The sequence below is a fragment of the Bombina bombina genome, chromosome 5 (genome assembly GCF_027579735.1).
Source record: "Bombina bombina isolate aBomBom1 chromosome 5, aBomBom1.pri, whole genome shotgun sequence".
Taxonomy (NCBI): Eukaryota; Metazoa; Chordata; class Amphibia; order Anura; family Bombinatoridae; genus Bombina; species Bombina bombina.
Genome location: NC_069503.1, coordinates 994,323,706 through 994,339,689, shown reverse-complemented (window position 1 = coordinate 994,339,689; position 15,984 = coordinate 994,323,706).

The window sequence follows — 15,984 nt, the reverse complement described above, 5'->3', positions numbered from 1 at the left end:
GGGCAGCAGATTAGGGGTTAATAAGTGTAAGGCTAGGGGTGTTTAGACTCGGGTACATGTTAGGGTGTTAGGTGCAGACGTAGAAGTGTTTCCCCATAGCAAACAATGGGGCTACGTTAAGAGCTCAACGCGGCTTTTTTGCAGGTGTTAGGTTTTTTTTCAGCTCAAACAGCCCCATTGTTTCCTATGGGGGAATCGTGCACAAGCACGTTTTTGAGGCTGGCCGCTTGCGTAAGCAACTCTGGTATCGAGAGTTGAAGCTGCGTTAAAAATGCTCTACGCTCCTTTTTTGGAGCCTAACGCAGCCTTTTTGTGGACTCTCAATACCAGAGTTATTTTTATGGTGCGGCCAGAAAAAAGCCGGCGCTAGTTTTTCGGGTCGTTACCGACAAAACTCCAAATCTAGCCGTATGTTTGTATGTTCACACTGTGACACAAGAAGATGGCAAGAATTATCTCTCTGGTGATGGTCAGCCGCTAATTCGGATGATGGCAGAGGCAGATGATCATCACATCAGATAATGACAGATCTAGTCCAACTCCTGTCCTTACTAGGCACTAGCTAGTAGTTCTAACTTCCCTCATGTTACCAGTCTCTCTCCTCAGCTCAGTCTGACAGCTCACAACTGAGTACTGACCTGCTGTCACTTGCTTTCAATGATCACGATGATTTTAGTAAGTGGTGTGTGTGCTAAAAAATATGACACTTGCGCTAGCCGCACAGTCTGTTAACCCTCAAAACGGGACAAAATGATTATTATTAAAGAAACGACGGGACGGGGAAGAAACATAAAATAACGATACTGTCCCTTTCAAAATGGGACGTAGGGTCAGCCTAATTACACAGGAAAAAAAAAAAAGCAGACTAATGTTCTAGCCCTAAAAAGGGCTTTTTGGGGTGCTGTCCTTACAGCAGAGATCAGATGAGTCCTTCAGGACTGTAGTGGACACTGTATACACTAGCCTAGCTATCGATTTCCCTATTAAATCAGCAGCAGCTATACTGTCCCTCCTCTCACTAAGAATGCAGCTTCCGAATGAATCTAAAATGGATGCTGTCCAGGAGGTGGGAGGGTCTGGGAGGGAGGGTCTGCTGCTGATTGGCTGTAATGTGTCTTCTGACTGTGAGGTACAGGGTCAAAGTTTACTCAATGATGAGGAATAGGGGGCGGACCGAACATCGCATATGTTTGCCGTCCGCGGCGAACTCAAACATGCTATGTTCGCCGAGAACTATTCGCCGGCGAACTATTCGTGACATCACTAATCCCAACTAATGCCTCTTACCTTTTTGCTGTTATGGTTTCTCTCCTATCTCCAACTTTATCTTCCTCTGCTGTCCTTACCCTTAAGATTTTCTTTACCACAAAACGTTTGGGTTACATATTTCTCTTCAAGCAACTAAACAAAATAAGAAATACCCGCTAAGATGCCCTTTTTAAAACCCCTTCCCGGCTCAATTTTTCTAAGTATTTTAAAAAACATATATATATATATATATATATATATATATATATATATATATATATATATACAGGGAGTGCAGAATTATTAGGCAAGTTGTATTTTTGAGGATTAATTTTATTATTGAACAACAACCATGTTCTCAATGAACCCAAAAAACTCATTAATATCAAAGCTGAATAGTTTTGGGAGTAGTTTTTAGTTTGTTTTTAGTTATAGCTATTTTAGGGGGATATCTGTGTGTGCAGGTGACTATTACTGTGCATAATTATTAGGCAACTTAACAAAAAACAAATATATACCCATTTCAATTATTTATTTTTACCAGTGAAACCAATATAACATCTCAACATTCACAAATATACATTTCTGACATTGAAAAACAAAACAAAAACAAATCAGTGACCAATATAGCCACCTTTCTTTGCAAGGACACTCAAAAGCCTGCCATCCATGGATTCTGTCAGTGTTTTGAACTGTTCACCATCAACATTGCGTGCAGCAGCAACCACAGCCTCCCAGACACTGTTCAGAGAGGTGTACTGTTTTCCCTCCTTGTAAATCTCACATTTGATGATGGACCACAGGTTCTCAATGGGGTTCAGATCAGGTGAACAAGGAGGCCATGTCATTAGATTTTCTTCTTTTATACCCTTTCTTGCCAGCCACGCTGTGGAGTACTTGGAGGCGTGTGATGGAGCATTGTCCTGCATGAAAATCATGTTTTTCTTGAAGGATGCAGACTTCTTCCTGCACCACTGCTTGAAGAAGGTGTCTTCCAGAAACTGGCAGTAGGACTGGGAGTTGAGCTTGACTCCATCCTCAACCCGAAAAGGCCCCACAAGCTCATCTTTGATGATACCAGCCCAAACCAGTACTCCACCTCCACCTTGATTGCGTCTGAGTCGGACTGGAGCTCTCTGCCCTTTACCAATCCAGCCACGGGCCCATCCATCTGGCCCATCAAGACTCACTCTCATTTCATCAGTCCATAAAACCTTAGAAAAATCAGTCTTGAGATATTTCTTGGCGTTTCAGCTTGTGTGTCTTGTTCAGTGGTGGTCGTCTTTCAGCCTTTCTTACCTTGGCCATGTCTCTGAGTATTGCACACCTTCTGCTTTTGGGCACTCCAGTGATGTTGCAGCTCTGAAATATGGCCAAACTGGTGGCAAGTGGCATCTTGGCAGCTGCACGCTTGACTTTTCTCAGTTCATGGGCAGTTATTTTGCGCCTTGGTTTTTCCACACGCTTCTTGCGACCCTGTTGACTATTTTGAATGAAACGCTTGATTGTTCGATGATCACGCTTCAGAAGCTTTGCAATTTTAAGAGTGCTGCATCCCTCTACAAGATATCTCACTATTTTTGACTTTTCTGAGCCTGTCAAGTCCTTCTTTTGACCCATTTTGCTAAAGGAAAGGAAGTTGCCTAATAATTATGCACACCTAATATAGGGTGTTGATGTCATTAGACCACACCCCTTCTCATTACAGAGATGCACATCACCTAATATGCTTAATTGGTAGTAGGCTTTCAAGCCTATACAGCTTGGAGTAAGACAACATGCATAAAGAGGATGATGTGGTCAAAATACTCATTTGCCTAATAATTCTGCACTCCCTGTATATATATATATATTTTATTTTTTTTCTCATCTCTGTCCCTTATAAACTTCTTCAAACTACTCCAGTGCTTTTTATATGCTGCTCCTGTACATTGTGCCAGTGATTTTTGGACCAAACTGTTGATGACTTCTAACTTGTTCACAATCTGCCAAAGAGAAATAGGGCAATCCTAAAATTTCTGTTTTGTGTAAGGCGCCAATTTTCTAAACACATCCCATTTAAACCTGGATAGAACATCAGCAATTACATTCTTTACTCCTGCTATGTGCTTAGCTCTAAAGATTATATTATTTTGTAAGCTTTTCAAGACCAAATACCGCACATATGATATAACTTGAGGTGATGAAGATGACAGATTATTTAATACTTCCACAACTCCCATTATTGTCTGACCAGAGCAGGATGCTTTTATTATCTAATTCCTTCCTCCATAGTTAAACTGCAGGCACAATTGGGAACAACTCAAGTAACACCAAGTTCTTAGTTCAACTTTTCTCCAGCCATTCCTGTGGCCATTCTCCTGCAACCCATTTTTCGTTAAAAAACAAACCAAATCACACACCTCCCACAGCATCTGTGTACAACTGAATCTCATCTGCTAATAACCTCTGCTCTCAAATACTTACACAATTTAAATCCTTTAGAAAACAGTCCCAAACTCTTACATCCTCTTTCAACTGCTGATTTGACTTGATCTTGTGGCCCAGCATTACAATTCCCTTTGTACTCCGTTCCATTCTCCTCTTAAAATTCCTCCCTACCAGAATCGCCCTACATGCAAAATTTAATAGCGCTAACAATTTTTGCATTTCTCTGAGTGAAATCTTCTCAATCACTTGGCTTATAGCTGCTCTCATTTTTTCCACTTTCTCCTGGTGTAACCTTTATTGCTGTTTCACTGAATAAATCTCAATACCCAAAAAAGACAACTTAGAACAAGGCCCTTCTGTTTTGTCCTCTGCCACAGGAACCCCTAACTCTCCAAATGTCCTCAACAGCACTCTTTAAATCCTATCACACTCCAATGTTTCCCTCGGACCAAAAACCAGGAAATCATCCAAATAATACACTATGGCCTTACTCTCTGCTCTCTTTTCAACCAACCAACCAATGCAAGAAAGTACTGAACATTACAAAATATGCACAAGATATTGCACAACCCATAGGTAAACATTTACCTATGCAGAACAACCCTCAAATTTACAATCCATCAAAACACAACTCTCTGGATGTAAACAGAAAAATCTGAATGCAGACTTGATATAAACCTTTGCTAGGTCAGCACCCTGGCCTGCTAACCTGACCAAGTTTATAGAATGATTAAACGATTGATAACTCACTGATGCATTCTCCTTACTAATGACATCATTAATAGACTGACCCTTAGGGTATAGTAAGTGATCTATCATTCTGTATTTTCCAGCCTCTTATTTGGGTACCACATGTAATGGTGATATTATCAGCTTCTCCATAGGTTGCTGCCTAAAGGGACCTGCCATCCTACCTAAATCTACCTACTTACGCAGTTTTCCCCTCAACACCTCCGGTAACTCATATGCTGACGTTATATTTTTTGCCTTCTTTGCCCCGACCACCTCTTCCAGAATAGGTAACCTAAATCCAACCTAAAAACCTTCAATTAAAGCCTCTCTAGCCCTCTATATAGGGTATTCCTCCAATGCTGCTACTATATCAATTATTTGCAGCTGTTTTTGGCTAACCCCAGTATTAATTCCTGTAAATCTTCCTACACTAAAAAAGGAATTATTTATCCCCCTTCCTTATTCCTACAATTCACTTCTGGGTGATTATCTCCACAGTGTCTGCAAATATGCTTGTATTTGCATGACATCCCCTGTCACAAAGTTTGTCAACATTCTTACACATATTTGTTCCCCGTTCTTGTTACTAGAGGATTTCTAGACCCATGGCCTTCTGCCAGCTTAACCAAATTATACCACATATAAATAATCTTCACCCCAAAATCTTTTCTGCCCTTGTCCCCTGTAGCTATGCTATCCCTCCAGAACTCCTCATCATAGGCTTTACAAGAAAAACCCCTTTAGCCTGTGTAACAATCAACAATAAAATGTAAATACCTCATCATACCCTTCATTTGTTCTAGGTTGGCATCTAAAAAACATTCTGCATAAATGCTGAATCCTTTAACCCAATCAGCAAAATAAATATTTTTCTTACCATTAGAGCCTTCCCCCCTAAAGTTAAAGGCAGTAGCCACCCTAGCAATGGCAAAAAAAGTCAATACACTTTCCTTTCGGAGCCTTCTGAACAATTTTAGCCTTCAAATATGACAAAAGTGGAACTAATTTAGTACAATTTGTCTCATTGTCTGGCTTCATTTCCACATCACTAACCTCAGAATCTAAATCCTGCTGAACCCTGCCAAAACCTTGTGTAGCATAAAGCTCCTTTAAGGCCTGTTCCTCCCTTGCTCTTTCCTTGATTGTATTAGGCTGCTCCTGCTCCCTCCTTGCCATCTGGTCCTGTGTATGCTCAGCCCTCTGTATATCCTCAGTTGCAGTTCTCAGAGTTACATCCTTATCCACCTGTGGGTTCTATAACACGTTATTCACAGAACCAATATTTTGACAGTAAACATGCACATTATGAGAGTAATCATCAACCCTTACATAAAAATAACCATTTATTGGCAAAAATGCCCTTTCTGCAGATACAAATGGAGAATCACCAGGGATATGAGGCACATCCGTAGACTGATGGGGTGCAGACATTTTTGCCCTATTGTTATTGCATTCACCTGCTGCATTCCCCCTGGGAACAACATCAAATACCTCATCATAATTATTATGTTTCTGATTCTGTCTTAAGTGCAATGAAGTCATTATAAACATAAACATATGTCAAATACAGGGTGGGAAATCTGCTAAAGATATCCTATAGGGGGCGCACCAGACATACAGTGATGTATTTAAAAATAATCTTACGGTGTGGTATAGGTGTATAAAGTGTTACTCACACTCACCAAAAACTAAACAAGAAACCTATAAATACATCAATATGTGCATGAACATAAGGTGGTAAAAAACATAAAAAACTTGAATAAAATGATAATTATGTAAATACCAATCTCTCATAAAATGATAATGTCCGTACAACAGAGAGAGATACTATTTTCAGACAGGTTCTGTATGAGTCCGGTCAAAACAAACAATGGTGGTATACCAGGGCAGCTCCACTTCGAAACCTGATGTTAAAGGTCACCTGTGACAAATGAAAAAGAGAGAAAGGGGCGCCTCATAGTGTATTCCGTATATATAAAACATGAAAATGAGAAATGCACTCACAAAATAGGTAGCACCCGTCCTGGAACAGGTGCAAAGTGGCAGGCTAACACTTAGCAGTGGTTAGCTCATTGATGACAGGCTATCGATATGCTGGTGATGTCGTTCTCATATCAGGACGTTTTACTGCATCAGCCACGATCATCAGATGAGTCTGGAACACGTTCTGTGAGGCGAGCCGAAAAAAGGAGGATAAAGCCGTTAAAAACCCCAAACGAATGGGCAAAGTAGAAAGCGGACAACCTCCTTATGATAAAAATGGAACAATTCTTTATTTATTACTGCAACGCGTTTCTCGACCACACACTGGTATTTTCTTCAGGCAGATAAAATCGAATCAGATTTTTGTGCATTGGGTTAACATGCAAGTGAAAACTTTTTACTTTCAACTTAATATGCGCGGTATCCAATGCACACAAAAATCCAAATTCGAGCAGAGTTACCTAAACAATCATAGATAAAGGGAAAAACAATATGGTTGGAGTGAAATTTTGGATATGGCCTCATGACTGTTTTTATTTTTTTTTACTTTCACAGAAATGTTGAAGGTGCTTACAAATTTTAAGCTGACATTCACTGAATTTCTGATAGCTATAACTGGATTTCTTTTAACCTATAATTATTTTGTATTTCAAAGCAAATTACATTTTCATAAACAGGGTATAGTAATAAGGGCAAAATTTACCCCCTCCTTTGCTAATTTAAACATAGGTTATTTAACCCCTTAACGACCAAGGACGTGCAGGGTACATCCTACAAAAACTGCTAGTTAATGACCAAGGACATACCCTGTTTTCAAACCTCTTTCACGGTATTGCAGCGATTCCTCAATATTGAGGCATCGTGCAATACCCTTTATAAGCAAATCGATGCAGAGAGGGCCACTCTGTGGCCCTCTCTGCATTGGCCAGCAAAGGTGCCGATCGTTGGTGGCGTGGGAGGGATACGAGGGAGGCGGGTTGGAGGCCCATCGCTGGATCAGTTCCGGCTAGTAGTTCCGGCAGTGCACATGAGGGGGCACGCTATTAAGTGCTGGACTGCTGGAGCCTGTGTAAGGGAAGGAGGGAGGAAGGGAGGGAGAGGGAAAGGGAGAAGGAGGGGTGAAATAAGAAATTAAGTTTTAGGAAAGGGATATGGGAGGTGGAGGGGGTATGGTATTGAGGGGGGGGGCAGCTGCACTACATAAAAATGGGGTATATTTTTTTTTTTAAAAAAAGGTCAATTTTGACCAAACTGGGTACTGGCAGACAGCTGCCAGTACCCAAGATGGCAGCAAATAGGTAGAGGGGGAGGGTTAGAGAGCTGTTAGGGGGCTAAGGGAGGATCCAACATTGCAATATATATATATATATATATATATATATATATATATATATATATATAAAAATAGCCTTTTATTTTAGTACTGGCTGGGATCAGGGGGTGGGATGTGTCAGGTGGGAGGCTGATCTCTACACTAAAGCTAAAATTAACCCTACAAGCTACCTAATTAACTTCTTTACTGCTGGGCATAATACAAGTGTGGTGCGCAGCGGCATTTAGCGGCCTTCTAATTACCAAAAAGCAACACCAAAGCCATATATGTCTGCTATTTCTGAACAAAGGGGATGCCAGAGAAGCATTTACAACCATCTGTGCCATAATTGCACACACTGTTTGTAAATAATTTCTGTGACAAACCTAAAGTTTGTGAAAAAGTTAACTATTTTATTTTTATTTGACCGCATTTGGCAGTGAAATGTTGGCATGAAATATACCAAAATGGGCATAGATCAATACTTTGGGTTGTCTACTAAAAAAATATATACACATGTGAAGGGTTATTCAGGGATTCCTGACAGATATCAGCGTTACAATGTAACTATCGCTAATTTTGAAAAAAAAAATGGTTTGGAAATAGCAAAATGCTACTTGTACTTATTACTATAACTTGCAAAAAAAGCAAAGAACATGTAAACATTGGGTATTTCTAAACTCAGGGCAAAATTTAGAAATTATTTAGCATGGGTGTTTTTTGGTGGTTGTAGATGTGTAACATATTTTGGGGGTCAAAGTTAGAAAAAGTGTGTTTTTTACCATTTTTAAACATATTTTAGTAAATTATACAATATGATGAAAATAATGGTTTCTTTATAAAGTCCATTTAATGGCGAGAAAAACTATATATAATATGTGTAGGTACAGTAAATGAGTAAGATTAAAATTACAGAAAAACACAAAAATAACACTGGTCCTTAATGGTAAGAAAATTTAAAATGGTCTAGTCACTAAGGGGTTAAAATATTTTGGGAACATAAAACACACAAGAAACATAAAATCTTCTACTAGATATAAACATTATGTCTTAAAGGGATATAAAACAGTATGTTTTATTGTTGTAATAAAAACAGTAAGTAGCAGGTAATAATTCATTGAAATCATAGCAATGTAAATTATTCATAATATTAAAAGGATTTTATAAAAAAAAAAATTTAAACTTATTTATTGCAGTGTCCATTATTTCATGTCGCAGCTTTACAAAAGGACTTGAGTCTCTACGGGAAGGCATACTGTATTTAGCTTGATATCGTAAATCTTATATATTAACATGAACTGTTTACTATTCAGCAGATATTTAAGAAACAGAATGTCATTTTTCTCATGCTCAGAAGAGGACAGAATCCAACGTAAGTTACCAACAGGTCATCTCCCTCATTTGTCTTAGGGCAGTGGCCTTATTTTGCAATAAACTTTGCTCAAGCACAATCAATAGCTCATATATTTTTGTGCTCATATTATTAAGTCCAAAATGATTATTGTTATCACTTGTCTAGGGTTTGCTAGCATCTGCATGTCAAATAGCGCAGGTGCATTAAATCCTTCACATAATAAACTTCTATTGGGCATGCAGAAACATTTATGTTAGCTATCGCCCTAGTGCTAAGTTAATGGTACACTAAGCAGTAGGGGCGCGATCCGAAAAACGGCGTAGTTTGCGGTGCAAGCGAGGGAACCCGCGTCGCCCGCAGTTTCAGCTCGCAACTCGAGCTATCCAATATCCAGCGCCGTCAGATGCTAAACTGGCGTAAGTAGGAAAAACCGGCGAGCAGGCAAAATGTGCGCAAATACACATTTTAGTCGTCGCAAGTACTTGCGCCAGTATTTTGTTCACGTAAACTCTCAATAAAGTGTAGTTTTATGCAAATTAGCCTACGACTCGTAAAAAATAACGCCAGTTCTAAGAGATGCGCCACGTAATGACGAGATTCAAAATTCATACTTAAACCCCTGCGCAGCCGCCATTTTCTTTAGTGTGTTTGGTCGGTTCTTGGAGCTACAGCACACTACAGTGAGTAGGAGAAAGTCGTTAGAGTAGAGAGAGAGGCGCATTGCATAATATTTAGTTAGGTCGGATTTGGTGGATTTGTTAAGCTTGTACATTTACTGTCACTTTTTTACATATTGCACACATTTTGCATACACACATATACAAAATACACAACACTTTTATTTTATAACACCTTACACATTTTATTTATCTTTTACAGTTTGAAAGGCTGAGTGTTTGGTTGTGATTGTGTGTGATTGAAGTGGGAGTGAGTGTGTGAGTGTGTGTAGTGTGAGGATGTCAGGGAGAGCTAGGGCTGGGGGGAGGAGGGAAGGTGAGTTGCAGGGAGAGGATTATGGACAGGAGGAGCAGCAGGGTCCCCGTCAGGGAGTGAGCGGAGTGGGGAGAGGGAGAGCCAGAAGGGAGGATGGGAGTGGGGTTGCCCCAAGGCCAGGCACACTCAGAAGAGGGATAGAGGGTGCACTTGGGGATAGAAGGGGGGAGGAGGGAGAGGATAGGGAGGAACCCACACCAGGGACATCCCAGGGAGGGAGCCAGGCGGCCCAGGACGAGGAGCGTATGAGGTGCCCTAACTTCACATTCGCAGAAAACCTCGCTCTAGTCCAGGCTGTCCTGGAGAACTATACTGCCCTCTTTGGCCAAGAGAAGGGCAAAGGAGTTGCCCGTAGGCGTAAAGATGCCTGGCAGAAGGTGGTGGAGGCCGTTAATGGTGTGTCCCAGCAGAGGAGGAATGTGGATGGCCTAAAGAAGAGGTGGAATAACTGTAAGAGGAGAGTTAAGGAGAAGATGGGCCAAGAAGCAATGTCCCAGAGGGCAACAGGAGGTGGGCCTCACTATGAGGCGGAATACAACGAGTGGCAGGAGCTGAATCGTAGGTCCCTGAGCGTCACAGCAGTCCGTGGACTTCCAGGGGCTCGTGACTCAGGGATTGCAACATCAGCGCAGCATGCTGGTGAGTAACATCCCACACACCAGTATTATATGTATTTGAGTTATAACATCCTATATTGTCACACATTCATGTACACAATGAGGAGCATGGTATTTTGCCTACTAACAACAAAATCTACAATGAGATTTAACATTAAAGGGACATGAAACCAAATAATTTTAGTTCATTATTCAGATAGAGAATACAGCTTTCAACAACATCCCAATTTACTTCTATTATCTATTTTTCATCATTATTTTCATAATTTTAGTTTATTAAATATCAATGCACATGGGTGAGGCAATCACACGAGGCATTGATGTGCAGCCACCAATCATCAGCTTCTGAGACTATCTAGAAATGCTTTTCAGCTAAGAATATCAAGAGAATGAAGCAAATTAGGTCATGGAAGTAAATTACAAAGTTGTTTAAAATTGCATGCTCGTCTAGCTGAATCATGAAAGAATAAAAATGGGTTTAATGTCCATTTAATGCTACTTAACACATTGAAATTCATGATATGAGGTGGAATAGTGAAATACTAACATGTCTCAGAGTAACACAGGCCACAAGCCACATGTAGAGTTTTCAGTAAATGGACACTATAGTCATCACAACCATAGTGTCACTTAAAGAACACATTTTCTCCATCACTGACATGTACACAGACCTATTGTATGAAGCACATACATGTATACTTTGCATATTAAAAACCATCATATCACAAATCTCAATGTGCACATGCATGTTATAGAGTTTGACATGAGAATGTGGATAGGCCCTAGCATGTACATTGTATGCCCACATGGATATATATCTGACTGTACTAATCCCTCTCATCATTTGACTCCTCCACAGAACCTCCAGTCACCAGGGTGCCATGCATCCCCCTCCAACACCAAAACAAAGTATTTCTCCACCTCGACCACCGGTCCGGAGAGTCCAGCAGGAGTATGCCAGGCATGACCTGGGTTGGACTGCCTCAATTGATAATCCCAATGTTATGCCGCCAGCATTACAGGAGGATACCTGGCAGGAGCCCTGGCTGGAGGACTATTCCTTTGGCTTGGAGGGGGAGCCAAGCCAGCCCCGAAGGGTAGATGTCTTTACCCCCCCCCCCAAGAATATAATGCCACTCAGGGATTCTACCAGCAGGCTGAGTGGATGCACACCAGCAGGCAATGGGACTATCAGTCCATCCGGACATCTGCACCATTGGCAGCAGTTGGAAGAGCTCCACCAGCTGAGATTCCGGGGCCTGCACCCCCAGCTGAGATTCCAGGGCCTGCACCCCCAGCTGAGATTCCGGGGCCTGCACCCCCAGCTGAGATTCCTCGGCCTGCACCCCCAGCTGAGATTACACAGCCTGCACCCCCAGCTGAGATTCCTCGGCCTGCACCCCCAGCTGAGATTACACAGCCTGCGTCACCAGCTGAGGATCGAGAAATGGAACCGGTGCCTAGAGTCCCTGCTGGGGAAGAGCCCATGGATCCACTGACTTCCGCCATGGGCGATGAATACATTTCCCTACAGAGGAGGCAAACAGTGACCTGCAAGAGTCTCACGTCAACCTGCGAGAGAATGCAGAGGGACCAACGCAGGTTCTATAGGAGCCAACAGACATTACAACAGCGTTCCATTGAGCTGCAAAGGGACATGGCAGCATCTCTAACTGCTATGGTACAAAACCAATCGCAAATGCTGAGAGTCATTTCTGACATGCAAATCCAGAGTGACAACAGATGGAGGGAACAGAACCAACTGTTGGGTGTGTTGGTGGAGCATTTCACCCACCAGCAGGACATTGCCTCCAGCATCTCATCTGTGACCAGCACTCCTGCAGGATCCACTGGATCCACACAACCCAGGAGAGGCAGGAGACCCACTCCAGGCCCCTCAGCCCCCTCATCTAAGAGGCCTAAAAGAAAATAAATCTTGTTATATTTCATCCTAAATCTTGTCCTCTGTTATTTACCATATAATTGTCATCCACATCCATGTGAGATGTGTTTTAGTACAGTAATATTGTTAAAACATATAATAATACCTGTGTTGAAATGGCCCAAAAATATATTATTATCATGTTTCTGACATATTCCTGTTCGATAAACCACATCACATAGTTGTGTATGAACGGTACATATAGTAATATTCACTTCTAAGATGTAAATCAAGGTGTCTCACATCCAATATAAATTGACACGTGGGTATATATAACTAATAATGTATTTACAGAAGGTGTGAACATAAGGTATAAATATCCATTATCCTCATTCTTAATGATAGTCAATAAATCATAGTGAACTAAACATGAATGAAACAAATGAGAAATATACAGTAATTAGGGTTGTTAAAGGGACATGAAAGCCAAATGTTTTCTTTCATGATTTGTAAAGAGCATACAATTATAAACAACTTTCTAATTTTCTTCTATTATTTATTTTGCTTCATTCTCTTGATATTCTTTGCTGAAAAGCATATCTAGATATGCTTGGTAGCTGCTGATTAGTAGCTGGATATAGATGCCTCCTGTGATTGGTTCACTGTGTGCATTGCTATGTCTTCATTAAAGTATATCTAAAGAATAAATCAAAATAGGTAATAGAAGTAAATTGGAATGTTGTTTAAAATTATATTCTCTACCATAATCATGAAAGAAAATGTTTGGGTATAGTGTCCCTTTAAGGGAAGGGGATTGGGATGTAGTAGTTTCACTTGCATGCAGTGGAAATCCGAAGTGTGTAATTCTGCAAGACATGATATATACACATGCAATGGTTGGTGAGGTACTGTCAAACATCATAATACATGTGAATGTTACGGTTTACTGTACTTATGAATAAGTAACTTACAGGTGAAGTATTCCCGGATGACATAATCCCTCACTTCATTCCCCCTCAGTGTCCCCCTGTCCACATCCTCAGGTACAGGAACCAGCTGCTGCTGCTGCTCTGGGTCAATGTCCCCCAACAAATGTGTGTCCACAGCAATGTTGTGTAGAATACAGCAAGCATTGACAATGGAACACACTTTGTTGGGGTTATACTGTAGTGCTCCGCCTGTAACATCCAGACACCTGAACCTGGTTTTTAATAGGCCAAAGCTCCTTTCAATGACATTCCTTGTTCTTATGTGTGCCTCCTGGTACCTGAGTTGTGGCTCTGTAATGGGGTGCACCAAGGGGGTTAATAGCCATGGTCTGCAGCCGTACCCTGCGTCACCTGTCATGTAACATATGTATTCTGATTACTACAGGTACATCATGTGCTTTAAAGGGACATAACATGAATTTAATTTAAAAGATAGATTTAATCAAAACATTAAATTTGTGCATTATAAGCAATCTACTTTTATGCCAGTATTAGTCTAGACCAGTCAACACAGTAGATTTTCATTATCAAAAAATGCAAAATAACAAGACAATGCAATAGCACTTAGTCTAAAATCAAATTTATTTTTTATGACAATTTAAAAAGTTATGTATTTTGAAACTCCCCCTGTACCATGTGACATCCATCAGCCATTCACAAATGCATACACACTTATTCTTGCACATGCTCAGTAGGAGCTGGTGACTCAAAAATATAAAAGATACAAATACTGTGCACATTTTGTTAATGGAAGTAAATTGGAGAGTTGATTAAAATTAAAAGTCCTATCTGAATAATGAAAGTGCAATTTATACTAGACTGTCCCTTTAATAAGAACCTGCAATTTTTATCAGCTTTATAATTTACTTCTATTAGATAATTTTCTCCATTCTCTAGATAACATTTGCTGACAAGCATATTAGATATGATCATTAGCTGCTGACTGGTGGCTGCACATAGAAGCCTCATATGATTGGCTCATCTATGTGCATTGCTATTTTTAAAAAAAAAGATATCTAAAGAATAAATAAAATGAGATAATAGAAGTGAATTGTAATGCTGTTTAACATTGTATTCTCTATCTGAAACATGAGATTATAATTTGGGTTTAGTGTCCCTTTAGTAGAAATATACAGACAGAATTAAGATACTCACCAAGCAGCCATCCTCCAGAGAGTGTTCCATTTTCAAACATATTGAATAAGGAGGTCTGGTGCAGGATGTAGGAATCATGTGCACTCCCCGGGAAGCCTGCATACACATGTAAGAATTTCAGATTGGTATCGCAGACCATCTGGCAATTCAATGAGTGAAACCCTTTCCTGTTAATATAGAGGATTGTCTCCTCATGTGGGGCCACGATACGCACATGTGTGCAATCAATTGCCCCCATGACATTGGGAATACCCCCCAGTCGATAGAAGCCTTGTTTAAGACGTTTCCATTCCTGGGGGGTACAGGGGAAATGAATGTATCGTTGTGTCTGGTTATCTAGAGCAGTCAAAACCTCCCCTAGAATCTTGGAGAAGGTAGACTGCGCTAGGCCAGACACAAGCCTCTGTTGACTGGTATGAGCCGGTTGCCAGGAAGTGTACAACACACAACAACTTCTGCATACAAGTCAGAGCTTGGTTCCTATACGCTTGAGGGTCAATATCATCCTTCAAGACCTCATATAGGTTAATGAAGCTTGCAGAAGTCAAGCGATACTTTTCCCTGACCTCCACTTCTGTCATCCCAAACAGGGTGACCCTAACCCTGTGTACCCTTGGTGCTCTTCCCCTCTGCTGATGCCTTCGTCTTATAGGCCCTGCTGGCCTATGGCCAGCTGCAGCAACAACAGCAGCAGGAGCAGCACCAGGAACAGGGACAACAGCAGGAGGAGCAGGGAGGGCAGCAGCTGGAGCAGGGACAGCTACAGCACCATGACCAGGGACCTCAGCAGCAGGGATACCATCCAAAACAGGGGCTTGTAGGGGTTCCAGCACCCCTTGTGCCCCACGACACTGTCTCACTCTAAATGCAATATACTGCAAGGGAAACATGGTGGCTAATGAGGGTGTGCATTTGCAGGTGTTTTAAGGCTGCAGGTGAGAGGTTGTGCTGTTTGTGATTGGTTTGACACACTTGCAGGGGCAGGAATAATAAATGCTTTTAAGAGGTTAACTATTTGTGATCAAGCTGCTGCTATGTATATTGTTAAGCATGCATTTGTAAGGCCTTCAGAGAGTTACGTTGGTTTCTAAGTCAGTGCAAGGGTTGCTGCGCCTTCAATTTGTGGCGAGCTGAGAATGGAGTAGATTTTCTAAAATCTGCGCGCGTAAGTCCTTACACCGTATATTGGATACCAAACTGCGCGTGTTTTGTATGTCAGTCTATGGCCCATAAAACTACGGGCGACGGCAGAAATATACGCGCGTAACTTCTAGGTTACGCCGTATATA